Raw genomic sequence first — 27318 nt, forward strand, 5'->3', positions numbered from 1 at the left:
TCCACTCTCTTCCTGTCTGAACTATTTATCGGTCACTTTCCGATAGCATGCACCGAGGCATTCAAAGAATCACACTTTATCATAAATTTCTCTTTTTCTGAAACTCTTTTCACGTTATTCTGTTCCTGTATTAATATCCTCTGAAAGTGGCCTTCAGTTTTTGTGCTGGCCAAATAGCAAACCTCATCTGCCACTTCTGGAGTCTCATTTAGTAATCTAATTCTTTTAACATAGCCTGATTTAATTCGATTACATTCAGTTAATTTGTGTTATTTCTTTTCTTTTATTTTCTTAAATTTTCTTTTCATGATCTCTTTTAACAACACTTGTATTGCGTTTAACGGCTCTTACAAGTTCGTTGCAACAGAACTGCAATGTTATAGGCAAACTTCAGACTTCGTATATCTTGTTTCTGAAGTTTAATTTATTTTCCAAATTTTTCCTTTCATTCCCTTTATTGTTTGCTCCATGTACTGATTGAATAACATCGGAATACGCTACAACCATGTCACACTCCCTTCTCGACTACTGCTTCCCTTTCGTGTCCTTCGACTATCACCACTGCAGTGTGGATGCTGCAAAAGCTATGGATAAACATTTGGCCCCCTGTGTTTTACCCTTTGCTATATTAAGAGTATAGTGCAGTTATATTCGGAAATTTTTCTCTAAATCTACAGATATTTAAAATGTAGTTTTGCCTTTCTTTCATCTGTCACATGAAATAAGTCGTTCCTCCCCGGAACACAAATTCGGCTTCTTCGAGGCCTGATTCTACCAGTTATTCCATCTTCTGAACAAATTAGTGTGGGCGTTTTGCAATGTAGCTTCTTAAACTGATAATCCTTAATTTTCACTCCTGTAAAGCTCACCCATCTCCATGGTTACAATGGCTCTGAGCATTATGGGACTTAACATCTGAGGTCATCAGTCCCCTAGAACATAGAACTACTTAAACCTAACTAACCTAAGGACATCACACACATCCATGCCCGAGGCAGGATTGAACCTGCGACCGCTCGGACACACCGGCCGGCCATCTCCATGGAATTAGAGTTATTATAAGGGGACATCAAATGAAAACGAGACAGGTGGAGGAAAAGTAAGTAAACTGTTTATTTTTTCAAAAATAATCACCATAACTATTAACATACTTATCCCACTGTGAGTCAAGGCCGTGCATGCTTCCATCGGAAAAAAATTTCTGTTGCCTACGGAACTGTGATTGCACCCAGCCGTTCAGTTCTTCCTCCGCAGCAACTCGACGGCCACGAATATCTTCCTTCGGCCTCAAAAAAAAAGATTGGCAGTCGCATGGGGAGAGATCGGGGCTGCATGGAGAATGTGTAAGGGTCTTGCAGCAAAAATTCTGCAGCGTACTCGAAACAACATTGTTAATACGGGGGCTCGGCATTTTGTTGGTATGTTGTTACGAATTACGCTGCAGAACAATCAGAGGGAAGTCATTACACATCCTCCATACAGTCCCTATCTCTCCCCGTGCCTTTTCCACATTTCTGGACCCCTAAAGACAGATATTCGTGGTCGGCCGTTCTGGCCGAGCGGTTCTAGGCGCTTCAGTCTGGAACCGCGCGAGCGCTACGGTCACAGGTTCGAATCCTGCCTCGGGCATGGATGTGTGTGATGTCCTTAGGTTAGTTAGGTTTAAGTAGTTCTAAGTTCTAGGGGACTGACGACCTCAGATGTTAGGTCCCATAGTGCTCAGAGCCATTTTGAACCAGATGTTCGTGATCGTCGATTTTCTTCGGACGAAGAACAGCGCGCCAGGGTATAATCAGGGCTACGCAGGAAACCGCAACCGTTTTTCCATGAAGGCGCTGACGTTCTTGTCCCACGGTGGGGTAAAAATATGAACTGATTTCTCATCTCTCCCGTTTTCTTTTGACGTCCTCTTCAAGTATGGGAGCATTTTACGTTCCTCACATCTTGCACACCAGATGGAATGGTTTTTGGCAAGGATGCCAATAATTCCGAGGGAATGTCGTCTACTTCCAGTACTTCGATTTGAGTTGTGTATTGCAATTCTTCTGTGGTATCCTAAGAGAAACTATTCTACGGAGTTATCGGACGAAGTACTAGACCAGTGTGGAAGAGCACATGTGAGTCTAGCACGGAACCCAGATGTTCTGAAGTAGGAACAGGAGCGTAAGAGAAACGTGAAAGTTGATGGCCCAGATATTTTGCCCAGTTTCACGACGGTGTGTAGCCTTACGGCTGTTTTCGTTCCTCATCCTGTTAACTGAGTGCTCCTGGTGTGTGTATCTTACGCATTCTTAAATTTGTAGAGTAACAGTGGATGCCACGGTGCTATAAAGGTGGCTGCACTCCTTGAGACGGCAACGGCAATTTGGCCTCCGCGGAAGCACCAGCTCCCTGGGAGGGCCACGAGCGCGCGGCTGCAGGAGCTCTTGTTACGGGAGGCCACGGCGCCGCGCGGGCGTAATGCACTCCCGTCCCTGTGGTATTGTCGGAAGGGTTCCCAGGAAAAAGCAATCTCTTTGCAAGGCCCAGCAACCGAGGACGCAGTCCGCCGCCGTCTTCCTACCACCCGACGCTGTCTGCTGAATTACTACTACTGGTACTACTGGTCAGAGAGGTGCGCGCTCCCGTCTGAGACACACAGTACGTAGGTAGACTACTACTTAGTGTAAACTCCCATTCTCTAAAAGGTAGTTGGAGCACGTTTTACAGATCTTCATACACCTTGGTGATGTCTTTGAGAATATTGCAAACGAATCCATTTTTACAGGTTTACAGGAATTACAGTGTCACATCAAAACAACAACTGGGAATGTTTTCACAGTTTCCTCCTTCGAGTTGATAAGTACGACAATAGTGAGAGACTAGTACTGTGCAGTCGTGTGCGGCACTACTGCTTTTTTCTGTTGCTGTCTGCATAAATACCTAATCCATCGATGCAGTATTAACAACGAAAGCTTTCTTTCCCAACTGTTACAAGTCATTTCGCTTGACATAATGCTCGCCGTTTACGTCTCGTCGTCTTTCCTCCTTACAAATTAGGTGGTTCGGTCCAAACACGGCTTTGCTATGTGAAAGCAATGTCCACTTTATGGTAAGTTGCGTAATTAATTGAAAACACTATTCTAAGCCACAAAAACTGTAGCTTAAATACCCTCTAAAATAACTACTGTTTCTCAGATGGAACGTTAATTCTTTTTTGAACTGCAAATTCCTTAACCTTTAATATAAAGGGAGTGGAAGGACTTGACCCATACAGTGACCATTTCATTTCAACATATTTATTTGCATCATAGATTAACCTTTAAGAGAATTACAATCATAAATCAGATAATAACTTCTTTAAGAAACGACATTCACGCAAACCTTACAAACTGCTTGTTATATAAATCCACAAATGAATTAATTTATTTGAAAACATATAAAAACATGCCACTCAGGCCAATTTTACAAACTGCTTGTTATATGAAGCCGCAAGCGAAAGAATCTCCTTGCAAACATTTAAAAAACCACCACCCGGGCCAAGTAAATCTTTTAAAATATACATTACATTAAATAACCAGGAAATTAATTATTATTTCCACATAGATTGAAAACCACCCCTCCCGGGCGAGATCTTACCAAACAACTTTACAAGGTTATAGACAGTTCGATCAATAATAACCTAGTCATCTCCCCATAAAAATGGACATTCGCCACTAACGCTGAATTGCACCGCAATTTTAGAAAACGGTTTCAAATAAGACACATTTGTCTAGAAATCCCTCAAAATTCTTAAGACAAATATTTAAAACATTTAACCCGGGCTACCTTGCAGAGCCACCAGAAGTTTTAGAAAACTGCAGCTTGTACAATAACTGAGGCCGGAGATTGCGAGGCCGCGACGTGGCCACGAACGGTGGAGGCGACTGAGTACTTATCATTGAATTGAGATGTGGACTCCGTTTGTACTTCCACCCCGTTCAGAACACCGAAATCGGAACCAAACAGCACACGCGAGCTCAGGCGAAGTCGACTGCCCGTACGCCTCTAGTAATTTGAAAGGGGACGCTCCGAACTTCGGTGGCCCACTGCTTCCGATCTCTGAAACATAAATCAGAAGCGACAACAGGGAACCAAACAACCCTTCCCGCACTTTAATAATCAAACTTATACAGAATACTATTTCGATAAAACTGACAATAACAAAACTGATTTCTTTCCTTTAAGCAGAACCACGTACACGAATGATGCAAATGGAAGTGGCTCACTAAAACCCAAGTATCACTTGGAGCACCTTATGTGGGTCTGTAAGGTACCACACGGCAATCTTTAGACACGGACTATAGATCTTTCGGTAAGGCTGCGTACACGTATCAATGTTTAGACACTATCCAGCTGAAGTAAGAACAATACTATTAAGGTGCGAACCACACACTTAATAAGACGCATGAAATATCACATCACAGTCCTTGCAACACTTTGCTGCCTCAAGAGCAACCATTATTATATTTCACTAATCGTTGGTAGGCCTTGAATTACTTAACTTGATGCCAGCTGCTGGATCGATGCGGCGAAGACACCAGACGTTGCTTAGTCCGATAGTAACAGCGTGTTCCTTCACGGAAGCAATCACATGCAGAGCTTCACGAGGTTGCCAAGAAGCCACAACGCCGGCCCGCTGTTACTGACCCCAGTACGATCAAGCGCTAACTGCCGCCCGTACTCACAAGGGACCCTCCCCATCGCACCCCCCTCAGATTTAGTTTTAAGTTGGCACAGTGGATAGGCCTTGAAAAACTGAACACAGATCAATCGAGAAAACAGGAAGAAGTTGTATGGAACTATGAAAAAAAAAGCAAAATATACAAACTGAGCAGTCCATGTGCAAGATAGGCAACATCAAGGATAATCTCAGCTCAGGAGCGCCGTGGTGCCGTTGTTAGCGTGAACACCTGCGGAACGAGAGGTTCTTGGTTCTAGTCTTTCCTCGTGTGAAAATTTTAATTTCTTTATTTTCGCAAAGTTATGATCTGTCCGTTCGTTCATTGACGTCTCTGTTCACTGTAATAAGTTTAGTGTCTGTGTTTTGCGACCGCACCGCAAAACCGTGCGATTAGTAGACGAAAGGACGTGCCTCTCCAATGGGAACAGAAAACATTTGATCGCAAGGTCATAGGTCAAAAGATTCCTCCACAGGAAAACACGTCTGATATATTCTATACGACACTGGTGACGGCATGTGCTTCACACGACAGGAATATGTTGTCGACCCACTTAACATGTACACTTGGCGAATGGGTAAAAAGATTCTTCTACCTTGCCCGATTTAGGTTTTCTTGTGGGTGTGATAATCACTCCCAAAAAAGTGATGAAAACATAAGAGTTTGTCACATAAACTGCAACAAATGAATACAACAGTTACACAGTCGCACAGTTTTCCCTGTGCTCTGTCAAAACATATGTTTTTAACGTTTTCAAATTTTTCCGTGTGTAGACCGTCAAATCCTGCATATGTCCAAGAAAATCTGATCATGTCCTGGAATTTTGGAGAGCGAAGTTGATTATGTGTGAGTGCCTGAACTTTGAAAATTGTCTAAAAACAAAAAAATTAACTTTTTTCTCGGGGGTATACTTGAACCAAGGACCTCTCGTTCCGCAGGTGCTCACGCTACCCACGGGACCACGGCATTCCTGAGCTCACCTTTCCCTTGATATTGCCTATCCTTCGCATGTACTACTCAGTTTGTATATTTTGCTAATTTTTTTCATAGTTCCACACAACTTCTTCCTGTTTTCTCGATTGATCTGTGTTCAGTTTTTCAAGGCCTATCCACTGTGCCAACTTATAACTAAATCTGAGGGGGGTGCGATTGGGAGGTTCCCTTGTCAGGCACACCGTGCTGGCTGTCGTCTCTCCAGTCTCGCTAATACGCCCACTTCCGCGTGCCGTGCCCAACGTTCCCCCCACCACCCACCCCTCACCACATTCCACTCGGTACTGCTCGCTATATCCTCAGCCGGCCCAGGCTCCAAAGACAAACTTCTGCCAGGGGGAATCGATAGTGCCTAAGCCAAATATATGCATGGCGCCAGTCCCGCCACGGTTCATCAGCTTGTAATGTAATTATAGAATATTTAATTCAGTTATGTCTGGCTTGATTACGCTCAATAAACATACAACAAACGACTTCTAAAATTTTACAAAAACTGATTTAACAGAAGATCATAGTCGCAGATACTACGTAGAAGGAATAACACACAACTAGTTTGAAAGCGGTTAATGATATTTTGTGTTGTATAGACAACTAAAGTTGGTGAGCTGTGGTCTAGGGGACGGTCTGCCTTTGACAGAGCCATGGTGCAGAAGGACTGTTGTGTTTCTGCACTTGGAACGAGAGCTCACCTTTTTTACATTCTAATGGCCGTAGCTTATGTGCCATCTTGGCGTCTACGATCCATAGCGAACTGCTACACTCCGAATTACTTTCCACAACCGCTGCAGATGAGCCGTGGCTTTCGAAGTGGAGTGTGTTTTGAGAGATAAACCCAAGATTCTGGCGACCAACGTCACTGGCGTACAAATGTCGATAGTGAATAGCACGGTCTATGTCAAAGTCGTCAACGGCTTGGTGTTTGAACGCATTCTGTGAAAGGCCACACAGGTGTACTGCTTCCGTCATGCCAACAACAATGGCATGCTGGTGACTGTCGATCTTGTTGGCCTAGGTATTCACACAGTACGTGTTTCCGAATTGCTGTAGAAACTTACAGCAGAGGAAGTGTGCGAAGAAGTGCGACACGGAACTACTACGGTGAAGAGATACGATTGAAGTTCTCTGAGGCTAAAGAGACTGCGATAATGAATGTCTCACTAGGCATTTCAGTTGAAGAGGAATGGTCTTCTCTAAAAATTGGCAATCAGAGAAGGTGGATAGAGAGACATAAGTACAAGGAAAGTACCTGCGAGTGAAACAGGGGCAATAGAAGCAAAACCTGAGTTCATAACGAAAGAACGAAGTACAAAAATCATAAAGGAAATTCAGGAATACAGAAATACTAGTCACTTAGGACTGAAATAAATAGGAAGTGCATGGGAGCTAAATGTGAAGAAACAGAAAAAGAAGTAAGTGCCGGAAGGACTGACTCAGCACATAGAAAAGTCAAAACAACCTTCTGTGAAATTAAAAACAAGGGCAGCAGCATAACGGTGCAGTGGAAATTCCACTGTCAGATACAGGGCAGAGTACGCATGGTTGTAAAAAGTGCATAAACGCTTCTATGAGGGGGAACGACTTGTATGATGACGTGACAGAAGAAGGAAGGTGGGTCGACAGGGAAGAGACGGGGGAGCCAGTATTAATGTCAGAATTCAAAACAGCTTTGCACGATTTAAGATCATATAAAGCAGACATGTTCATGGGATTTGTCACAGGAAAAAAGTGTTCGACAATGTTAAATCGTCCAAGATTTTCTAAATTCTGAGGAATATGGGGGTAAACAATAGGGAGAGACGGGTAATATAAAACATGTGCTAGAGCCAAAAGAGAATAATAAGACAGTATGACCAAGAATGAAGAGCTCAGATTTAAAATGGTGTAAGACGGGAATGTAATCTTTCCTCCCCACATGCAATCTATACGTCGGACATCGATGAAGCAATGATGGAAATAAAAGAAAAGTTCAAGATTGAAATTAAAATCCAAAGTGAAAGGTAACATTTTAACTGAATCAACTCTGGGTTGTGGTGAAACGTGGTAAATTAATCAAACAAACACTGTTTGCTCTAGGTGAAACATTATAAATTAAACAAACCAACACTGTTTTTTGCTTTTTTCACAAATTTTGTTCCGGTTACTCAACAACCTAGGTTATGGGTTATAAGAACATTTTCAAGTACACTACTCATTCGAAAGACGATAAAGCAAAGACAAACATGATGATGAGGAAAGGTAAACACCTCAACTTTTTAATGTATCGATCCTTGGCTTAATGTAAAATAACTTCAGTGACCTTTTTTTGACAAACTACATATAGATCTACACAATTTAGCAACTGCACTAACATGATTAACAAACCTACGAATAAAGTTATGCGACAACTTAAAGCTTTTTATCTGCTCATCGATTGGAGCTCAAAGTTATACTTTTATCTAGGAATTGTGATATCTCCTACAAGAGGTGAATAATTGAACTGGGGTTGTTCATTTAATAATAGGTGTTTGCATATACACATCAGTGATAAGATTCGATTGTGACAATACTATCCTCAGTAAAAGTGAAGAAGAATTAGATCTGCTGAATGGAATGAACGGTGGAATGGGTGCCGAGCATGGATTGAGAGTAAATCGAAGAAAGACGAAACTAATGAGGAGTAGCAGAAATGAGAACAGCGGGAAATTTTACATCACGTTTGATTACTACCAAATAGGTAAAGTTAAGGAATTCTGCCACCTAGGCAGCAAAAAGGCCATTGATAAACGGAACAGGGGGACATCAAAAGCAGACTAGCACTGGCAAAAATGGCGTTCCTGACCAAAAGAAGTTTACAAGCGTCAAACATAGGCCTCAGTTTGAGGAATAAATTTCTGAGAATGTACGTCTGGAACAAAGCATTGTATGAGAATGAATTATGGACCTTGGTGAAACCGAAACAGCATAGAATTGAAGCATTTGAGATTAGGTGCTGAAGATGTATGTTGAAAATTAGGTGGACTGGTAAAGTAAGGAATGAGGAGGTTCTGCGCAGAATCGGAGAGATAAGGAATGTGTTGGGAACACTAACAGGAATAAGGAACAGGATGATAGGATATCGGTTAAGATATCAGGAAATAATTCCCAGAATGCTAGAGAGAGCTATAGAGGGTGAAAGCTCTAGAGGAAGACAGAGACTGGAATACACGCAGGAAATAACGGCGTAGGTTGCAATTTGCAAGTGCTGCTCTGAGATGAAGAGGTTGGGACAGGAGATGAATTCACGACAGACCGCATCAAACCATTCAGAAGACTGAGGACTCAAAAGAAGGGGCAGTTTTATCGGAATTTCTAAAATTACTGGGGTAAGTGGCAACAAAACGACTAATCACATTCGTGCGTAGAGTGTATGAGACTGGCGATATACCATCAGACTTTCGCAGAAATGTCATTCACACAGTTTAGAAGATAACATCAGCAGACAAGTCCGAGAATTATCACACAATCAGCTTAACAGCTCATGCATCCCAGTTGCTTATGAGAATGATATGTCGGAGAATGGAAAAGAAAACTGAGGATCTGTCAGATGAGGATCATTTTGGCCCTAGGAAAGATAATGGCACCAGAGAGGCATTTCTGACGTACCAGTTGATACTGGAAGCAAGACTGAAGAAACTCTAATAAGTTCTCAGGGGTTTTGTCAACCTGTGGGAATGTTAGACAACGTAAAACGGTGCAGACGTTCGACAGTTTGAGAAAAGTAGCGGTAAGCTATAGGGTAATTCGGGCAATATACTATGTGTACAAGAACCATGCGGGAACCACAAGCCTATAAGACGAAGAACGACGTGCTCAGATTGAAAAGGATGCAAGACAGGGATGTAGTCTTTAGCCCCTACTATTTAATCAATACTTTGAACAAGGGCAATGGGTTGGGTTGTTTGGGGGAAGAGACCAAACAGCGAGGTAATCGGTCTCATCGGATTAGGGAAGGACGGGAAAGGAAGTCGGCCGTGCCCTTTCAGAGGAACCATCATGGCATTTGCCTGGGGCGATTTCGGGAAATCACGGAAAACCTAAATCAGGATGACCGGACGCGGGTTTGAACAAGGAATGACGGAAATAAAAGAAAGATTCAAGAGTGCGACTGAAATGATAAGATTCGATGATGACATAGCTATCCTCAGTGAAACTGAAGAAGAATTACAGGATGTGTTGAATGGAATGTACAGTCTACTGAGTACAGAATTTGCTTTGAGAGTAAGTCGAGGAAAGACGAAAGTAATGAGAAGTAAATGAAATGAGAAAAGCGAGAAACTTAACATCGTAATTGTGGTCAACAAAGTAGACAAATAAAGGAATTCTGCTACCCAGGCAGCAAAATAACTCATGATGAATGGAGCATGGAGGACATATATAACGAACTATTCTGGCCAGGAGGTGTACTAGCATCAAACATGGGTCTTAATTTCAGAAGAAATTTCTGATAATGTGCGTTACGGGGACAGCCTTGCTTAGTAGTGAAACCTGGACTATGGGAAATTGGAACAAAAGAAAATCGAAGCTACAGAAGGGTACTGAAAACTACGTGGACTGATAAGGAATGAGCAGGGTTTCCACGGAATCGCCGAGGAACGGAACGTCGGGAAGCACTGACAACAAAAAGTTACAGGATGATAGGGCTTATGGTATGACATCAGGGAATAACTTCGTTGAAACCGGAGCCGTAGTGTGTAAATACTGAAGAGGAAGGCAAACATTAGAATAAATCCAGAAAATAACTTACTTAGGTTGGAACTGCTAGTCGCAGACTCATGACATAGAAAAAGTGCTAGTAAGTAGCTATTTTGTACATCAAAGGGGAAACTGAAATAAAACGATGAAAGATGGCTACTAATTCGCTGTAGGAAGCATAGGAATGGATCAAGACGGTAGGAGTTGGTTTGTTTCACATATACGTAAGTTGAGTGTGTGTTGTTTCAACACCTTGCGACAAAAACACGTTGTTATAGTAGACGTGGCAATCATATATTCTCAACAGATTGATAAACGAAATTATTATAGCGGCTGTACAATATTAATCAGAACTGCTTGCAGACGCTTTTCACTCTAATTCTTCACACAAAATAACGGTAAAAACCAATGTTTGTATAATCAAAAAGCTCGTTATTAATGAGCTAAGATTGTTTTCAAGGCTCTCAGGACTAGAACTTACAAATTTATTTGGAATGGGTACCTTTTGTCATCAAATTCTGGGAAATTTAGCATCAATAACTTTTGTGGCGGCGTTCGTAGCGACAAACAATTCGCTGTAGAAACGGCTTACGAAGTCACCGCCACACTTTTAATAGCGGGCCGACCGGTCCGCTGGAACAGTGAACAGAAAGCTGAAAACCCAAACACTCTGATTAAATAAAAGTCGGTACTTATCTTTATTAACGAAGATACAGAAACACAGTAGTGAACTCCGTGTCTACAGAGATCTGTCTAGTTCGAGTCGGAGCGGCTAGGTCAGCGTCGGCTGACGACAAACAACAACTCTGCTGCGATGAACACACAACTGACTAGCAAGTACACAATTCGGTGGCGAGTATACAACTGAGCGGTAAATACAGAACTGTCCTAGCGCTCGCGACTCCAGCGCTTAAGAAACCAGAAGCCAGCGGTGGCGCGCGCAGACTTGCGGCGATTTCCTGTCTCGCTGGCGCTGCTTATGCGGACGGCGTCCGAACTTTGATGCTGCCAACCTTTTGGCAGCGGGCTCGGATGGCATTACTGGCTAGGATATAACACTCCTCCCCCCCCCCCCCCCAAATCGCCGCACCGTCGTTGAATAATGACGTGGCGAGCGTCGACGGCGGGGGAGGGGTCTGGCCGCAGGCGGAGACTGTTGTCGGTGGCAGTCCCCGGTCCCCACCCCAGCATTGGCTGCGCGGGGCCTCGGGAAACACCGACTGAAAACCGAGGTCAGGGTGCACGCCTGTGACCAAGGGCGCAGCTTCTGGTACTGGACGCGACGGGGCGTCGGGACCCACGAAGAGAGGCAGCGTCTCCTGACGCTGCGTCGACGGCTGCTGAGTGGGCGCCGGACAAGGCGCTGCGGTGTCAGAGGCGCCGGACAAGGCGCTGCGGTGTCAGACTCCTTGGGGGTGCCCAAGGAAAGCGGCTGCAGGACAGGCTGCACAGCCACCGCTTGGGAAGGCGGCCCGGCTGAGGGATCGACATCCATCAGCTCCGAAGGCGGTGGCGACTGAAGAGGGACTGCAGGCGCCGGAGCGACCACCCGGGGCGCTCCCGGATGAAGCTGCGCGGGAGGCATCAACGGGACGGGCTGTCGGCGTGGTAGCGGCGACGGCTGCTGCTGCTGCCCTGGGGGCGGCAGCGAAGTCGGAAGGCGCGGCTGGAACCCGCCGCGGACCAAATCTGTGGACAAAGAACGAGCGGCAGAATCCGGGCGGCCAGCGCGGCGCAACTGGTTCTGATGCCTCCTGTGCACCCCAGTAGCACCTTGAACAGTATAAAAACCGCGACCCTGGACACTTATCACGGTACCACGTTCCCAACGACGGCGACCGTGATAAACTCTAAAAAAAAACGGCGTCGTTGCGTTGAAAACGCGTGCGATGCTCAGAAGCGGCGGGTCGATCCGGGGGGTGCAACAACCGTAGTAGGGTGCGATGACGACGGCCGTGGAGAAGCTCCGCAGGCGAAGGGCCGTCGCGTGGCGTGGTCCGGTACGACGACAGGAACGTGATGAGGGCCTGCTGACGAGAGTTCATAGCACGAAGGCGGTCCATATGATCCTTGAATGTGCGTACAAAACGTTCCGCTGCACCATTCGATTGAGGGTGGAACGGCGGAGTAAGAACATGGCGAATGCCATTGGCAGAACAAAAACTTTCAAATTCAGCAGAGGTAAATTGTGGACCATTGTCAGACACTAAAACTTCTGGAAGACCCTCAATACAAAAAATTGAAGTCAACGCCTGTATAGTTTGTGCAGACGTTGTAGACTGCATGGGCACAACAAGCGGAAAATTACTAAATGCATCTATCACGATGAGCCAACGAGAATGCCAATATGGACCAGCGAAATCAATATGTACTCGCTGCCAGGGACCGGCAGGACGTGCCAACTCAAAATAGCGTTGAGGCGGAGCAGCTTGGTGTTCGGCACACGTCGAACAATCTGTAGAAATCTGCGTAATCTGCTTATCAATGCCGATCCATGTACAATGACGGCGGGCAAGCTGCTTGGTGCGGACCACTCCCCAATGACCTTGATGCAACAAGTCGAGGACCTTAGATTGGAGCACTTGGGGAACCACTACACGAAGCTGGTCATTCTCGGTGCGTAACAGCAAAACTCCGTGCGAAACAGACAACAGAAGACGTTGCGGATAATAGCGACGAACCACAGGATCCGATATGTCCTTTGCCTTGGACGGCCAACCACGTTGAACAAAACGTAATAGTAAACTCAGATGAGGATCCATAGCTGTCTCACGTGCCACCTGACGATAATCAATCGGAAAATCCCGGTGGGATTGATGCTCATCGGCGTCAATCTGATGGCAAGAGTCGTCAGAGGAATCGAAGACATCATCCGCAGCAATCGGCAATCTAGAAAGCGCGTCAGCGTTTGCATGCTGAGCTGTAGGGCAATACAGTATCTCATACTGGTATTGTGATAACAAAAGAGCCCAACGTTGTAGTCTCTGAGCTGTCCGCTGAGGAACTGGTTTAGACGGATGAAACAGTGACGTCAGGGGCTTGTGATCTGTTACTAAATAGAATGGTCTACCATAGAGGTAGTGATGGAATTTTGTGACACCGAACACAATAGCCAACGCTTCCTTGTCCAATTGACTATAATTACACTGAGCTTTGTTTAGCAATTTAGATGCGAACGCAATAGGACGTTCGGTGTTACCGACTCGGTGAGACAACACAGCACCGAGGCCGAAAGAAGAGGCATCACAAGCTAACACCAGAGGCTTGTTAGGGTCGTAATGGACCAGACAACGATCATTCAATAAAGCCTCTTTAAGCTGCTGAAAGGCTGATTAGCAATCAGCTGACCACGCAAACGGAACATTCTTACGGCGGAGACGATGCAACGGTGCAGCAATCTGTGATGCATTAGGTATAAACGTAATATAATATGTCAATTTGCCAAGAACTGCTTGCAATTCATGCAGATTGCGAGGGGCGGGCAAATCACGAATGGCTGCTAAATGTGACTGGGAGGGATGAATGCCTTGAGCATTAATAACATGTCCCCGATACTCCATCTCCGTAAGGAAAAATGAACATTTATCGATGTTGCAACGTAGGCCTGCCTGAGACAACACTGTAAACAAACACTCCAAATTACGGAAATGTTCAGCAGGCGTCCGACCGGACACAACAATATCGTCTAAATAGTTGCAACACGATGACACATTAGCCAGAAGTTGTGACAAAAAACGCTGAAAAACAGCTGGAGCTGACGTACAACCAAAAGGCAAACGCAGAAAACGGAACAACCCCAACGACGTGTTTATGACAAAATACTGTTGTGATTGCTCGTCGAGGGGCAATTGCAAATATGCTTCACGGAGATCAATTTTGGAAAAGAAACGAGCTTTCCCTAACTTATCCATCAGCTCGTCCGGTCTAGGCAAAGGAAAAGAATCAATGACAGTCTGAGGATTAACTGTCGACTTAAAATCAGCACAAAAAACGTAACTTGCCAGACGGTTTCTTTATAATAACTAAGGGAGCAGCCCACTGGCTCGCTGAAACGGGTTGAATAACACCGATGTTTTGCCAACGACGAAGTTCATCTGCTACAGGTGCCCGGAGAGCGTGAGGCACTGGACGAGCACGAAAAAATCGAGGCTGAGCATTATCTTTTAACGTAATATGAGCGGCAAAGTTCGCAGCACAACCTAGTTCGTCTTTAAATATGTCACTGTATTGTTTACACAAAGCGGTTATGCTGTCTTGAGGAACAACAACAGAATTAATTTGCAACACATTGTCTTGGATAGACAGGCCAAACAAGTCAAAACAGTCTAATCCGAAAATGTTTACACTGTCTGTAGCGCGGAGCACTGTGAATGAAACTGTTTTTGTATTGCCACGGAATGTGGCTGGCACGCTACATACACCTAACACAGGAATTTGTTCTCCACTATAAGTAGCCAAAGAATGTTTTGCCGCTGAAAGTTTAGGGCGGCCGATAGCCGCATACGTAGCACTATTTATGAGAGTCACAGACGCACCAGTGTCTAATTGAAAATTGAAGGTCTTATCCTGGATGCGTAGCTTCACAAATAGTTTATTACACTGTCTCTGGATCGGTGCAGTGGAGGCGGAAGGCACAAAACCAGCGCGTTTAGCGCGTGTTCGCTGCTTACGACAACTCGTGGGTTGGGCGGGTGGAACAACAACTCCCGCTTCACTTGCAGTCTGTACATTACTGTTTACAGCGTTTGAATTACGCCCGGGTCGCATAGCAGAGGGCTGGGTGGGTGGCTTATTGCGAACAAGTTTATTACCCACACGAACCGTGGAAGAGTCTTTAAACGCGACCTTCTGGGCGGGCTGGCTTTGAAGAACATGAATATCCATGGGCTGGGCAGCACTAGAATTGTTCTTGCGTTTACGCAAACAAACAGTCTGGATGTGTCCTTTCCTTTGACAAAAGTGACAAACCGCGTTTCTTAACGGGCAACGTTCACGAGGATGAGCAAGAACACACTTAGGGCAAGACTTAACTCTAGCATTTTGCACACGCGGCCGACGAATGTGTTTAACATGACGCGGCCGGCTAGTGTTTACAGTCTGACTCTTCCGGTGGGGCCGCGGGCGTGACATAACTTGCTTAGCACAGGCAATTTGAGAAATACATGGCTGATCTAACTCACACTCAGCATAGTCAAAAGTATCTTGGGCTGCAATGATGTTCATCACAGTCTCTAACGACGGGTCAGGCAACTTTAAGATAGCAGCACGAATACGAGAATCTGCAATGTTTTGAGTAATAGCGTCTCATAACATGACATCACTGTAGGAAGCTCCACACACACAATTAAATCGGCACTGACGGGTGAGGCCCCGTAAATCTGTTAACCACTGTTTATTAGATTGATGTGGCAGTTTCTTTAATCTGAAGAACTTGAATCTGGCTGCTGCCACATGAACTCGTGATTCGAAATACTCAGCAAGCTTGTTAACAACAACGTCATAGTCTAAAGCTTCTGGCTTGGATTCCGGGAACAGCTTACAAAGTAGTCGATAGACTTCCACACCTGCAGTGGAAATTAAATAAAGCTGCCGCTCAGTACCCGTGATTTTGTAGACTGTCATGTGCGCCTGCAACTGCGCGAAATATTCTCGCCATTCTTCTCTTGATGCATCAAAAGCACGGAAAGGTGGTGCTGCCTGTGCTTGTTCCTTTTGTGTTGGAGGATTAGCCGCTTGTTTGGCGATTGCTTCCAGCAGACTTTGTATTTGCTGACTCTGTAACAGGATCAACTGTTGTAATTCGGCAGACATAGTGAACACAAATTAAACCAGCCCCCAAAATTTTATCGCTATAATTAGTATAACCAGAAACAAGTTGAACCAGCCCTGCACACGAGTTCGGAAGCCCTCGTCGCCAGTTTTGTGGCGGCGTTCGTAGCGACAAACAATTCGCTGTAGAAACGGCTTACGAAGTCACCGCCACACTTTTAATAGCGGGCCGACCGGTCCGCTGGAACAGTGAACAGAAAGATGAAAACCCAAACACTCTGATTAAATAAAAGTCGGTACTTATCTTTATTAACGAAGATACAGAAACACAGTAGTGAACTCCGTGTCTACAGAGATCTGTCTAGTTCGAGTCGGAGCGGCTAGGTCAGCGTCGGCTGACGACAAACAACAACTCTGCTGCGATGAACACACAACTGACTAGCAAGTACACAATTCGGTGGCGAGTATACAACTGAGCGGCGAATACAGAACTGTCCTAGCGCTCGCGACTCCAGCGCTTAAGAAACCAGAAGCCAGCGGTGGCGCGCGCAGACTTGCGGTGATTTCCTGTCTCGCTGGCGCTGCTTATGCGGACGGCGTCCGAACTTTGATGCTGCCAACCTTTTGGCAGCGGGCTTGGGTGGCATTACTGGCTAGGATATAACAATAACAGAAAATACGGCTGTAGAAAATGTAGATATAAAATTCTACTTTACCTTCTTCGTTACTAATGCAAGAGCGACCGACTAAACCTCCAGTAATGAGTAGGTGTCCAATTTTCGACAACTAATACTATTTTCCAGTGCAGCTTTACTAAGTATCATATTACGAGTAAAATACACCCACTGGTATATATGACGGTAGTATCTATTCCCGAAAGAACAGTTACCGTTGATGACCATGCAACTTTGCTAGAATGGGCAAACGCACACGCTATGCCCGAACTCTTACGGGACTTAGTAGATTAATTTGCCACGAGTAATGAGTATGATGGTCAAACATCTATAGGCACACTACGAATGTAGTAGTGTTGCTATGTTAGGAGTGTGGGTCTCACGGGGAGTGTGCAAGGGGTAAGTCCTGCAGGCGCAGTATCCTCTGTGCCCTCGGTGGCTCAGATGGATAGAGCGTTTGCCATGTAAGCAGGAGATCGTGGGTTCGAGTCCCGGTCGGGGCACACATTTTCAAAATGTTCCTAATGAAGTATGTCAACGCCTGTTTGCAGCTAGGGGGTCCATTTAACTATTATTTCGTTCTAGCATGGTCAGCATGGTCAGCAATGGTAACTGTTCTTTCGTGAACAGATACTACCATCATATATATATACAGTCTGCTTTCGGCTGCGGTGGGACGAGGACGTCCGCTGCGCCCCGCCGTGCGCGACCGTGAGCGCTTGCTTGTGTTTGCCTTCTCGTGGCACGAGTTGTATTTGTTCTAAGTTCAGTGCGACTATGGCACACACATGGCGCCACAATACGATCAAAATTACTTTCCAACCAGATCAAACGCGTCCTCGAGCCTATGAAATAGAACAGTTAATACGCGACGATCTACGTTTAGATCCGGCGACTGTCGACGGATTACATTTTTCTATAACGGCGAGCGTGGTTTATGTTAAAATGGCCAGTGCAGAGGTCTGCGCGACAGTGGTGTCTAAATACTCGAACTCACTCAGATTCAAACTTTCTGACGGAACTATCGGTGCAGTGACGGTGGATCATGCAGGCGTGGGCCTAAGGAGTGTAAGGGTTTTTAGAGCTCCCCTTCGAGGTCCCAGAGGAAGTTGTCAAGGACGCCTTCCGACGATATGGCAATGTTATCAGCCATGTTGCAGAAAAGTGTCTAACTTTCTCGACGTATAAGGTCTACAATGGTGTGCACCAAATTAAACTTGAGCTCAAGAAACATGTGCAATCCTATTTGGACATCGGTGGCTGTCGTGCAATCATCATGTACGACGGTCAACCGCGTACCTGCTCCGGATGTGGGCAGAAAGGCCATGTTCGATCGAGCTGCTTACAACGTAGTATTACGCAGATACTAGTGGGAGACTCCGTTTCCTCGACGGGGACGACAATACTGCCCCTCACGTACGCTCAGACGACTATGCGCACCATAGATGAGGACGAAACTGGCATTCAGATACATCCATCGACGTCAGAAGTACCAAGGGAGGAAGAGGAAGGACCCCCGATGCCAACCCATATGTCGCCCCCTCCACAGCAACAACAGCAGCAACAGTCCCACGGAATCCAGACGCAACATAACATTCAAAATGCGATGGACGTGGACGCGAACATTGTCCCCACCGCGGCTTTCCTAGCAGAAGGTGATACGATGCTGGATTGCCTCCCACATTCGGATACGGATGTCCACGTTCGAAAGCAACGTTCGACTCGACGACGCAAGCGACGTCGGCGGACACCTTCAGAAGATGGCCTCCTACACACGGCCGGTCAAGAAAGTGACATCTCATCAGACGGCATGGATGCTGCGCCTGCTGAGGATCTAAGTGGTGTAGACGGTTCACTTGCACATACTACGAGTGCCCAGTTACTTCTTGCACCACAGACGCAGCAGGTCACGTCGATGGATGGCGCTCCGTCTACCTCCACCAAAGAGATTTAGGTGCCGATCAGCTACACACCATCGTGTTGCACCCACTGTGGTTGGACGATGTTGAGGAACTTCCTGGAGAGGGCACGGGTGACAGGGGTGGGGGTGGCATTGGGGATGCCACTTCTAGCTTGAAAGTCTCATAGTTTGTAACGGGTTTGGTGGGTCGGGAATCTCTTGCGGTTAGCTTCGATTGCCATGGCGTCTACCCTAGGTGAAGAGGCAAGGCAGCACACCTTTCACCTTGCCACAATCAATATCAACGCGATAAGGGCACCACACAAACTGACGATGCTACAACGCATGCTTGATGCGGCGGACATCGACGTGGCCCTCTTGCAGGAAGTATGTGTCGCTAGTTTCCCTGACTTCTACGGATATACCGCCCACATCTCTACCGATTGTGGTGTGGCTGTCCTGCTGCAGGACGGCTTGGCGGCTACGGACGTACTGTACTTACCGAGTGCAAGAGCCATGGCAGTAACTATCAACGGTGTACGACTCATCAATGTATATGCCCCTTCAGGAGCAGGGAGACGGAGAGATCGGGTCCGCCTTTTTTCGGAAGATATTACGCGGCTATTTGTGGGCCGCATAGACGATATGGTGATCGGAGGAGATTTTAACTGCACATTATCTCCGTCTGATCAGCAGCCACATCACGTCCCGTGTGCAGAATTAGAAATGCTAGTGCGTGACCTCCACCTGATCGACACATGGCGCCACATCCATGGCCCAGCTCCTGGTTACACCAATTATACAAGTCATTAATGAAGTCGGTTAGACAGGATTTACGCCACAAGCACCCTTTCGACGGCTACGAGAGGAGCAGAGCTCTGGCCCACTGCATTCACATACCATACAGCCTATATTTGCACCATTGCCCTCCAACCTGCACCTGCAGTAGGCGCCCCTGGAAACTGAACTTCGCCCATCTGGACGAGCCGGCATGTAAAGGTGCTAACGAAGAGTCGTGGAACGCGTCCTTACAGCGTCGTGGTGGTTACCGGTCGACCTTCAGTTGGTGGATTGAATGTGCGAAGCCAGCTCTTAGGCGCAGATTTATGGCTTACGGCCGGGAAGCGGCGGCATGGAGGAGGAGCACGGAAAACTTTTAATACACCGTCCTACGGGAATGCCTTGCTATGGAGCCCTCACCTAAAAGGCAGATCATAGTCAATCGCGCGAAAGCGCAGCTCGTCTCCTTAGCACGCCATCATTTACAGGGCGCTGTTATACGGTCGCGTGCTCCAGACATGATACAAGCAGAAAGGCCATTAATGCACCACGTGCTCCTAGAACACAGGAGGCGCGATAGGGCACTGGTAACCGACATGATAACGGACGACGGACGACACGTGGCAGAACAAGCAGATATAGCAGAAGCCTTCTATGGGCATTACGCTCAACTTTATTCAGCAGTGCTCCCTGATATGGCGACGGTAGACACCGTTTCAGCACGTGTCCACGGTACAGTTCCACCAGACATGGTACCGACTTTACTGGGAGAAGTGACAGAAGAGGAAGTGCTCGACGCCATTGATAAAGGTGCTCCCCATAAATCACCTGGAATCGATGGATTACCATTAGAGTTCTATCGAGCATTTAGACAACTGTCGGTACCGTGTTTGGATGAAATTTGGAATTGATTTCCCCGGGTATACCGTTGCCTGCACCGTTCTTGGAAGGACTGATTGTCCCCATCCATAAGCCGAAGGGGGCGGAATAATGTGCTCGATTATCGCCCCTTAACTTTATTGAACCGCGACTTCAAGATCTTTTCGAGGCTGCTATCAGAACGAATTCGCGGCACACTATTCCACGTCCTTTCCAGCGATCAGACGTCCTTGGGGGGACCCAACAACATCAGAACTGCGTTATGTCGTTACAGAGATCTCATCTCCCTTGTACGGGTGAGACGTTTGCCGGTAGCCCTGGCGTCTATCGACTTTAGCCAGGCTTTTGACCGTGTGGGCCACACTTTCCTCACGGCCGTTCTACGGCGCATGGAATACCCCGACCCCTTTATCACAGTGTTGACACACCTTCTGCATGGGGCTACTTCTCGAGTTCTTGTTAATGGAAGACTGACGGCACCCATGCCGATCCACCGATCAGTACGACAGGGATGTCCATTATCAACATTGTTATTTGCATTGGCCTTAGAACCTTTGTTGTGTGGTCTCCGAGCCAGGTTCACTGGGATACAGTTCGGCGGCTCCATCTATCGCTGCACCACATATGTGGATGATTTGATGATCGTCATACGTGGATCTGACGATATGGCCGCGGCTTTGGATTGGATTGCAACCTACGGTACAGCTTCTGTCGCCTTGGGCATCGGGATTGGGCTACCGGAGGAACACATTGCCCCCTGTCCGCTGTTTGGGCTTAGATTTCATGAACGACATGCGACGCGCGACGACGCTCAATTATCGACGCCTTCTTAACCAAATTAGGGCCGGAATTGCAAATCAGCGCTTGTAATCCCTCAACACCGTTCTGCGGGCGTATTATGCCAATGTATACCTTGCGTCCCGCATACCGCATGTCGCCCAAACGCTACCCATTCCGAAACCCTAGGCTGGTAGCATTATGGCAGCGCTGGGATACTTCGTCACCGCTGGTATGTTACTGAAGATCAGATACGTATCCCTTACTCTCCCCAAGGAAAAAGGTGGTCTCGGCCTAGTTAACGTCCATGACAGGGCCATTGCCCTCTATGTTAGCTCACATTTATGTCTGCTTCGCCGTTGTCCTACGAGCCTCACGAGTCTGCTTCTGACGGCGCTACGACCTGCTTCACTAAGAGCGCCGGTGCCACTACAGGACATCCCAGCGCCCCTCTTTTATATAGGACGTTTCTATTTAGAACAAAGTTATTGCAGTGTAGCGCTCACGACACCACAAATGGCCACAACTCGACGCCTATATCATGACATGCTGCAACGCCGCCCCCTAAATGTGGTCGAACTAAAATATCCTGATATCCTGACGTACGGTGGCGCGTGGTGTGGAAGACTGTACATGATGCCGTGCTTGATTCCGATGTTGTTTCCCAATGGTACGTAGTCGTTAATAGGAAGCTGGCGACGCAAGAACGACTCTACAATATCCCCATGGCAGAATCTCCCAATTGTGTGGGTTGTAATACAGTAGATTCTGACGAGCAACGCCTCCGATGTGGAGAGGCGGAATCGGTTTGGCACCGAGTGTGGCAGATGCTGGCTTATCTCTTGCGAGTTAGGCCGGAGCATATATCTGCACTCACGTTTTTGCTTCCAGATGAGACATTTTACCCCAAGTCTCGAACCAACTCCGTCACCTGGATACGTGGACATGCGGTCCATTACCTCTGTCGTGACGGACACAAGAATTTCCTTGACTTCTGGCTCTATTTGCAAGAAAGACATCATGCTATTTCCGGGCATACCAGATATCGACTACGCTTCGCCAACTACCTATGGAGTGCCTTTCACAGCCCGCCGTGTAGCTGGAATGTTCCAGGCAGTGGCAGATGAGGTCAGAACGAACTGCAAACGATCATATATTGAACAATCTTTATCAGTGGGAAGCCTAACTACGAAGTGGTAGCTTTCTTTTCATGTTATTTATGTTTACTATCTTCGATGGTGTCTTCATTCAGTTTTAGTTTTCCAGGCTTCATTAACTACGACTGTTCGCATATTGATATCTATATAAATAAACAAAAAAAAGTGAACAGGAAACCTGCGTTCGAATCCAAATAAATACACAAGAACAAAATAAGATCAAAATGAGCAACAAATAAAATATAATAACGTATTACACCCTTTCCTTTCTCCTTTTTTTCTTTTATAAAATGTCCAAAAAAGGAAAAAGATGGATAGAACGTCTGCCATGTAAGCAGGAGATACCGGGTTCGAGTCCTGGTCGGGACACACATTTTCAACATGTCCCCAATGAAGTATATCAACCCCTGTTTGCAGCTAGGTTGTCCATTTAATTATCATTTACACCCACAGGTATTGATTAACTCACAAATTGTTACGTTTAAAGTCTCTCAAATATGTGTATCAGTTTTTTTTCTGTAGTAGCTATTAATATATATGTAACATATATAATTATTATTGTTATTAACCTTAAAGAAATAATTACATGTACGAAAGTATTGAATAAAAGATATGTTATATTGTATTGTACTGTATTATATGTTAACCGGGGGCCTGGAAACGACGGATGGGCTCCGTCCCCGCCGCAGCCCCAGTGGTCCACAACCCCACGACGACAACCACAGTCCACTTCACCCACACGCCTCCCCATACCGAACCACTTTTTCAGGGTTATTGTGTCTTTCGGCCCCCAGTGGTTCCCCGTCCCCCGCCCCTCCAGGGAACGTCTCACACCAGACGATTGTAACCCCTATGTTTGCGTGGTAGAGTTATGGTGGTGTATGCGTATGTGAAGAACTTGTTTGCGCAGCAATCGCTGACATAGTGTAGCTGAGGTAGAATAAGGGGAACCAGCCCGCATTCGCATGGAAAACCGCCTAAAAACCATCCACAGACTGGCCGGCTCAACGGACCTCGACACAAGTCCGCCGGGCGGATTCGTGTCGGGGACCAGGCGTTCCTTCCCAGTCCGGAAAGCCGTGCGTTAGACCGAACGGCTAACAAAAAAAATGGTTCAAATGGCTCTGAGCACTATGGGACTTAACAGCTGTGGTCATCAGTCCCCTAGAACTTAGAACTACTTAAACCTAACCAACCTAAGGACATCACACACATCCATGCCCGAGGCAGGATTCGAACCTGCGACCGTAGCAGGCGCACGGTTCCGGACTGCGCGCCTAGAACCGCGAGACCACCGCGGCCGGCAACGGCTAACAGGGCGGGCTTATGTTAATATTTGTTGTTTTTAAAAATGCTTACGATTCAGCAGACGCCTTTCTCAAAATTGTGAAGGATTTTACAGTAAATGGGAAAACTATTGAAATATCAAAACAAACTCTTACAAACACTTCAGCTAAGGTTAATATTTTGGATCAAGTCCTATTCTGTTCCGGATTGTATCAGATGACAGACATGTACACCAATATTATTCAGCTGTGTTCTGGGAAAAGTTATAAGATAATGGGAAAACGATGGAGGCAAGAAGTTTGTAATAACATAAATCTGAGTAGGTCGAAAGAAATTAAAATTTATCTTGCATTTACAGACAGAACCTTAGAGAATGCAAAGAAAAAACTAGAACCTCTGAAGGTTCAAAAATCAGCCCTACATGTGTCTTTTGAAAAGGTAGAACACATAAGCATCTACAGTAACTTACAAATTATCCTAAAAATCAATTATGGCAACATCAAGAAAATAGAATGCTTTAAATATCTGGGCCGAAAGATGAACACAGAAAGGGAAAAAGTAGCATTTAAAATCAGGAATGAAAAACATTTAAACGGCATATATGAAAGTGAGACTTTTGTACAGAAAAAAATGTCTAATTATAATGTTAAACTAACATATAATCAACTCTAACCTTTACTTGAATGCAAAATGATATTAGAAGATTTGGGAAAGAGAGAAAGAAATAATCTTGTGAAAAATATTTGGCCCATTCGAGAGCAAATACAAAACATAGCAACAGACAAAGAAGGTGGTTGGGAAGGAAATGCAAAGAAGGCTTAGAAAAAAAGCTGATTGGAAACGAGATCTTGCACAACAGAGAAAAATTCACACTAGAAGTGAAGAAATTCAATCGTTTTCAGGAAGATAAAATGAACAGTAAAATCAACTGTAGTCAAACAGTGAGATGAGAAAGAAGATATCACTCTTTGAAAATAAAGAAGTTTTGGAGAATGAGGAAAGAAGAAATATAAATAGATACCTTGACGTGGTAGTCAGTGAATTAAAAAAAGTATTAAGAACTTGCCCAGATATGTAGTTCTTTCTATTAGTGAATCTTTTCTCCCTCCCCCCTCTTTCTGTGTATCTCCTCTGTCCCCCCTCCTCTGTCCATCTCCTTCTCTTCCCTTTCTCTGTTCATCTCCCCCTTCCTTTCTTGCTGTGTCGCACAATGATACTGTCTGCTAAAAGTGTTGCGAATAGAGTTCATACCAAATAAATAATAAATTCTACAGTCATGCACAATGTGGCAGTTTTTCTCGCATCTCATTATTTATGACGTCAAATCTCCGAACCACGTGATGTAAAACTATATAATATGCAGGTATAATCAGCTGTATTTCAACATTGTCTGAAAAATGAGTCGTGAACGCAGTAAGTAGTAAAGAAGCAATAAATTAAAACTACATGACTGATGCGACAGTTTTACTACATGAACAACAAAAATGTAGTAAGCGAAAAACTTTCTTCCTTCTGTCATCTTGTGGGAGTGTTAAGCGAGATAATTTTCTTAAATATTCTAATTATGTATAAAGTTTATTTGCAAGTCACTAAGTCTTCTCGTTCTCAAACAATAGAACTGTGCATAGTAGCGATAAATTACACAACGTGTATATTATGCAACAAATAGAGTGGAAATATGGATGAAATACTTTGAAGATCACATAAGCATTGTAGTCATTACTTTGAATGTTATCACGTAGCATACGTTAATCAAGAAATGGATTTTCACATATATGATAACGCTCAAAAGTGAAAGAGTAAACTACTTTCTCAAGGAGCCTACGGGAAGCACCTGTTACAGACTGCGAGAGAAGAGACTTAATTATTCTTTGTACGACAGGCAGAGTAGTGTTTACTCATTTATTCTTTGGCAGTTTGAACTTGCGTTAGTTCTCTGTTTGTCGGTTATCAACTGATGATTTGCTATCGTAAGCAGTAAAACAAACAGTTATCAAGCGGCGTCTACTATATTGACCACACTATGTGCATTACCTACAAAATGGTGACGACGAAAGCACAAAAGAAAAAACCCAATTCAAACACGGCGCAGAGCGAGACGGTGTCTTCGCATTACGATGATGGTCAAGGCCAGGTGAAAGAACAGCTTTCACCTTTGCAAGAGGAGCTAGAGAGACAAATAAGGGACGTACAGACTCAAGATGGGCACGCAAAACTGAGAGTGGCGTCGACAAGCAGAGTATACGGCAGACGAAGGAACAGCGAAGTGAAACGCGTCCGCCAAGGTGAAGATGAAAACCGAGTGTTGCATTTCCTGCCAGAGAAACACTTACTTTGGTGTGCGATATTAGAGCTATCGTTTACACAGGACAACGTAACGGACGACTACATAACGTTTGCGGTGGCAGTTAATGGCCCAGTCGCTCGATCAGTGGGGACGATATCTTCGAACGTCATTTTGAAGCCTCTAACACGCAATCGATGTCAACATCTGAGAGGTCCACCTCGGTAGCTGGCCAGTTAGTGCGGCTGACTGCTAACGCAAGAGGCCCGGCTTCGATTCACCGTCAGGTCGGAGACTTCCTCTGTGGTATCACGTATCGATGCCACCCCACTGGCGCCATAGCAACGCAACTGCAAGTTTCCGTCTGACGCCGATAGTGGTCTCCCGGACTATGGCGGAACTAATCGTGCGCGCCCACTGAACCACGCCTCTGCGTGGGAGTGCCCTCCGCCGCCGCAACGAAGGATCATCGGCGGCAGCGACGCTCCCACTCGCGCTTAGAGCCACTCTGCCACGCAATGCCAGGTAGTGGCTCCGTCAGCATCATTGTGGCTGTGGTAATAGCTGGACTCTGTTCCTCAGCGCATTGTTTGTATCGAGTCTTTCTACGTTTGGAGAAATGCAAGTTAAGTAAATTTTCTGTTTGCTGTGTTACCTTCCCGCTAATCATTTCGACTCTACATCTACATCCAAACTCCGCAAGCTACCTGGCGGTGTGTGGCGGAGGGTACTTTGAGTACCTCTGTCGGTTCTCCCCTCTGTTCCAGTCTCGTATTGTTCGTGGAAAGAAAGATTGTCGGTATGCCTCTGTGTGGGCTCTAATCTCTCTGATTTTATCCTCATGGTCTACGCGAGATATACGTAGGAGGGAGCAGTATACTGCTTGACTCCTCGATGAAGGTATGTTTTCGAAACTTCAACAAAAGCCCGTACCGAGCTACTGAGCGTCTCTCCTGCAAAGTCTTCCACTGGAGTCTATGTATCATCTCCGTAACGCTTTCGCGATTACCAAATGATCCTGTAACGAAGCGCGCTGCTCTCCGTTGGATCTTCTTTATCTCCTCTATCAACCCTATCTGGTACGGATCCGACACTGGTGAGCAATATTCAAGCAGTGGGCAAACAAATGTACTGTAACCTACTTCCTTTGTTTTCGGATTGCAATTCCTTAGGACTCTTCCAATGAATCTCAGTCTGGCATCTGCTTTACCGAAGATCAACTTTATATGATCATTCCATTTTAAATCACTCCTAATGCCTACTCCCAGATAATTTATGGAATTAACTCCTTTCAGTTGCTGACCTGCTATATTGTAGCTAAATGATAAAGGACCTTTCTTTCTATGTATTCGCAGCACATTACACTTGTCTACATTGAGATTCAATTGCCATTCCCTGCACCACGCGT

The sequence above is a fragment of the Schistocerca piceifrons genome, chromosome 5 (assembly GCF_021461385.2).
Source record: "Schistocerca piceifrons isolate TAMUIC-IGC-003096 chromosome 5, iqSchPice1.1, whole genome shotgun sequence".
Classification (NCBI taxonomy): Eukaryota; Metazoa; Arthropoda; class Insecta; order Orthoptera; family Acrididae; genus Schistocerca; species Schistocerca piceifrons.